The sequence below is a fragment of the Microtus ochrogaster genome, chromosome 7, assembly GCF_000317375.1.
Source record: "Microtus ochrogaster isolate Prairie Vole_2 chromosome 7, MicOch1.0, whole genome shotgun sequence".
Classification (NCBI taxonomy): domain Eukaryota; kingdom Metazoa; phylum Chordata; class Mammalia; order Rodentia; family Cricetidae; genus Microtus; species Microtus ochrogaster.
In genome coordinates, this window is record NC_022014.1 from 23,709,896 (window position 1) to 23,714,852 (window position 4,957).

At 46.1% G+C, this 4,957-nt stretch overlaps 1 protein-coding gene across 1 annotated transcript in view; it reads left to right on the forward strand.

Annotated features, from left to right (window-relative positions):
- The first annotated feature begins 3,591 nt into the window (after positions 1 to 3,591).
- The window catches only part of Serpinf1 (serpin family F member 1), a 13,242-nt gene continuing 11,876 nt past the window's right edge, over positions 3,592 to 4,957 (forward strand). The window contains exon 1 of the mRNA XM_026780886.1: positions 3,592 to 3,672. The gene's annotated coding sequence lies outside the window, so the exon portion shown is untranslated. The remainder of the gene's footprint in view (positions 3,673 to 4,957) is intronic.

Here is a 4,957-nt window from a genome sequence, read left to right on the forward strand (position 1 = left end):
CTGTGGTTTTGGAGCCTGTCCTGGAACTAGCTCTGTAGACCAGGCTGGTCTCGAACTCACAGAGATCCGCCTGCCTCTGCCTCCCGAGTGTTGGGATTAAAGGCGTGCGCCACCACCGCCCGGCCCTAGGCGATGTCTTTACAGTTTGGGGCATTTTCTTGTTTATTGTGTGTGCACATACATGCCTTAGCACACATGTAGAGGTCGGAGGACCTCTTGTGGGAGTGGGCTCTCTCTGTGTCGTCTGGCTTGACAGCAAGCACTGACAGCTGTGCCCTGGAGGTGCAGACCCGTTTTGAAGCCTTGCGGAACTTCTTGTAGCAGAAGAGGAGGGAGAGTCTGAGAATCTGCTGGGTGGATGTTGGATGTTGTCTCCTTTCCTGAAATCCCACAGGACCAAGACTGAACAATGAGGTTTCTCCACTCTTCCAGTAGAGAGAACACTCTTGTCGGAGCCTTTGGCAGTCAGTTGCTTCCAGAACGCTTTCCCATCATGCATCTGTGGTGGTTGGCGGGAGATGTGAGAGCCCTCTTTACCAATCCCCTTCCTTCTCCTTCAGGCACAGCCCTGGGAGGCACTGGCACTAGCGTAGCAGCAGCTGGATTGAGGTCATTCTAGAAGCTTCCTTTAAAAAAACAAAACCACTGGAAACAATGTGGCTATAGTGGTCCCGCAAATAATTCTTTGTATGTACATGTTCATTTTATGCTTTGATGGAGGCGGGGATGGAATCAAGGGCCTCATGCATGCCAGGCAAGCACCCTAGCAGAGCTATGCCTCCAGGCCTGTGAGGGGGTCTTTTGGAGTAAAATATTGATTGGGCTTTAGCTTTGGCCTTGTCCACTGGCAGGGCTGCTGCATGCGACCACACGCCATGCTGGTATTTATTGTCACATCAGTCATATGAACATACGCTTGTGATGAGCAGAGTTTATTTTCCACACCCTCCAACACTGATGCTGTCACATGTTTAAATCTTTTTTTAATATAATTTTTTTTATTGAAAAAAAATTTCCACCTCCCATTTCTCTCCCCCTCCTCCCACTCCTCTCCCCTTCCCCCCACTCCTCTCCCCTTCCCTCTCCAGACTGAAGAGAAGTCAGGGTTCCCTGCACTGTGGAAAGTCCAAAGTCCTCCCCCCTCCATCCTGGTTTAGGAAGGTGAACATCCAAACTGGCTAGGCTCCCACAAAGCCAGAACATGAAGTAGGATCAAAACCCAGTGCCATTGTCCTTGGCTTCTCAGCAGCCCTCATTGTCCGCCATATTCAGAGAGTCCGGTTTTATCCCATGCTTTTTCAGTTACAGTCCAGCTGGGCTTGGTGAGCTCCCAATAGATCAGCCCCACTGTCTCCATGGGGTGGGTGCACCCCTTGTGGTCCTGACTTCTTTGCTCATGTTCTCCCTCCTTCTGCTCCTCATTGGGACATTGGGAGCTCAGTCCAGTGCTCCAGTGTGGGTCTCTGTCTCTATCTCCATCCATCGCCAGATGAAGGTTCTATGGTGATATGGTCAGTATTGCTATAGGATAGGGTCATATCAGGTTCCCTATCCTCAGCTGCCCCAGGAACTAACTGGGGATATTGCCCTGGGCACCTGGGAGACATGTTTAAATCTTATGACTATGTAACCATAGGACTTCCTATGGCTTTAAGTTGTATTCCTTTGATTATTAGCAATGACAACATTTTTTTTCTTGGTAATTTGGGCTTTTTGGGGGGAGGTGAGAATGTAGTCAGGGTCTCTTATTATTTTCTGTTGGCTGTCCTGGAACTGGCTGCGTAGACCAGGTTGGCCTTGAACTCACAGAAATCCTTGTGCCTCTGCTTCCAGAGAGCTGGGGTTAGATTGACTGTGCTGACTGAGAGTCTTTTCATAGCCAAGGGAAGTGCTGTACCGCTATGAAAAGACTCATGCCAGCCCCATGAAACGTCCTTGAATGCGTTTGGCCGCTTGGGATTCTGCTATGAATGAACCGGCCTTACTTTTCTCTTATTAATTTTTATTTAAAACTTGTTGTTAGATTTATTTTATGAGTGTTTTGCCTGAATATATGTCTATGTACCATATGCACTCCTGGTGCCCACAGAGGTCGGAAGAGGGCATTGGATCCCTAGAACTGGAGTTATGGAGTGCTGAGCCACTGTGTAGGTGCAGGGAACTGAGCCGAGTCCTCTGCAAGAGAAACAAATGTTCTTAAGTGCTGAGCCATCTCTCCACATCTTGAATTGTTTCTGGTTTTCTCATTACAATGTTTTGGTGTGGTTGTTTTTTTTTTTTTTTGTTATTTCTTCTTTTTTTGTTTTAGGTTTTGTTTTGTTTTGAAGCAGGGTTTCTCTGTGTAGCCCTGGCTGTCCTGGGATTAGCTTTGTAGACCAGGCTAGCCTGGAATGCACAGAGATCTGTCTGCTTCTACTGGGATTAAAGGTGTGTGTCACCACCGCCTGGCTTCTCAATGTTTTATGGTATCTTTGTATGAAGAGAAATTTCTAACTTTAATGACGATAACAATATTTATCATCAACCCTTTTCCTTATAGTTTGCATTTCTTTGGGTATTACTTATTTTATTTTGATTTTTAGAGATGGAGTTTTGCTGCCTAGTCTTGGTTGGCTAGAACTCTCTATGTAGGTCAAGCTGACCTTAAATTTCCAGCACTTCTCCTTGTCTCCTGAATGCTGGAATTACAAGTGTGCCAGCACACCCAGATGTTCACCGTTTGTTTGTTTTGTTTTGTGTGCTTGTACACATATGCGTATGTCATGGAATGCATGTGGAGACGAGAGAATTACCTGTGGAAGTCGCTTCTCTCCTTCTACTAGGTGGGTCCCGAGGAATTGAACTCATATCATCATGCTTAGTGGCAAGTACTTTTCCTTGCAGAGCCAGCTCATAGGCCCTATATTTTTTCTTTCTGAGACAGGGTCTCATGTAGCTCAGGTTGGCCTCCAACTATTATATGGAGGACTGCCTTGAAATCTTGATCAAGAACTAGGATTGCAGGTGTGCACCATCCTGTCCTGCCTATACTTGCTTTATAGAGCATGATATTGTTTAAACAATATGCTGGGTGTGGTGGGGCACACCTTAAATCTCAACACTGGGGAGGCAGAAGCAAGAGGACCACTGTGAGTTCCAGGCTAGGCAGGGCTACATAGTGAGGCCTGATCTTAAACTAACCAAGCCACCAACCAACCAACCAACCAACCAGCCAACCAACTTACCAGCCAGCCAGCCAGCCAGCCAATCAACCAATCAACCAACCAACCAACCAACCAACCAACCAACCTACCTACCTACCTACCAACCAACCAACCAACCAACCAACCAACCAACCAACAAACCAGCCAACCAACCAGTCAACCTACCAACCAGCCAGTCAACCTACCAACCAGCCAGCCAGCAAAACAGCCAGTCCAACCAGCCAGCCAGCCTGCCAGGGAAGATCTCAATATCAGCTTTGAAACTGGCTGATGGGGGAAGGGGAAGAATAACTGAGAAATTTTTACTGGACATCTTTTATTGCTTATTCTCTCTCTCTCTCTCTCTCTCTCTCTCTCTCTCTCTCTCTCTCTCTCTCTCTCTCTGTAGGTCAGAGGACCACTTTGTGGAATCAGCACTCTCGTTCACCTAGAGTTTCAAGGACTGAACTCACATCGGCAGGCTTAGACTGTAAGTGCTTTACCCGCTAACACAGTACTTTGCCTAGAATCACTCCACAGTTTGCTTTTCCTACTGAAAGGGCCTGGACTCTGACTGTTGACACTCTTTCTATAAAGCTGAACCTTGCCCACTGCAAAGTCTCACTGGCCGAAGCCCTGTTTTCTGTGGCTTCCTCGAGAATGCTTGCAGAGGCCCCCAAATTGACCCTTTTTCTTTCCTTCTCTGATTGGCTATCAGGTTTCCTTTATCAGTCTAAAAAAATTGTTATGTAGGTTTAGAAAGCAACATTTTAAATCAGAGTAGCTGCAATACAAAGCATTCCACAACCTTCAGTTCTCTGGAGTGGATCCTGTGCCACACAGTTGAGAGTTCAATGTGCACAAACTTTGTTCTATGAACAAGAGTAACAAAAATAATGTTCTTTAGAAAAAAATCATTACGCCGGGCAATGATGGTGCATGCCTTTAATCCCAGTACTCTGGAGGCAGAGGCAGGCGGATATCTTTGTGAGTTCGAGGCCAGCCTGGTGTACAGAGCAAGTTCAGGACAGCCAGGCTACAGAGGTGTGTGTGTGTGTGCGCACATGCGCAACAAGCCATGGCACACAAACGGAAGTCAGAGGAACTCATGCCTCTGTTGGTTCTCTCTTCCCATGTGGGTGCTGTGGACAGAACTCAGGTAGTGCCTTTATCTGCTGAGCCACCTCACTGGCCACTTTTTCTTTTCTTTATTGTTTTATGACACAGGGTTTCATGTAGCCCAGACTAGCCTCAAATTCACTGTGTAGCCAAGACTGGCCTTGAACTTCTAACACCACCTTCCAAGTGCTGGAATTGGGAACACCACACCAATGCACATATTAAGATTTCCTTCAGACTGTGTGTTTTCAGAGTTATATGAAGCAGTGAATTTCACATTTAGAACTGGGTTCCATTCCCAAGATCTCTCAGGCAGATGCAAATATTCCAGATCCTAAGTCCAAAACTGCTTTTTTTGGGAGGGTCCTAAATATTTCAGAAAAGGGGAATTTAATCTGAAATCTCTAGTTATCGCTTATGTTAGTGCTTTAGTTTTGAAACTGCATTGTGAGTTCTAATACCCCAGGCAAGCTGAATGCAAGTGTTCTCCTGCACAGCCAACCTCTAGTGTGGGCCATCTCTCAGGACAAGTGTCCTGTACACTGTACACCCCATTTCTTCTTCTGGCCAAATGTTTCCCCCACTGTCCCTTCTTTTCTTCTTAAAGATTTTTTAATTTTTTTTAAATATTTATTTATTTATTTATTATGGATACA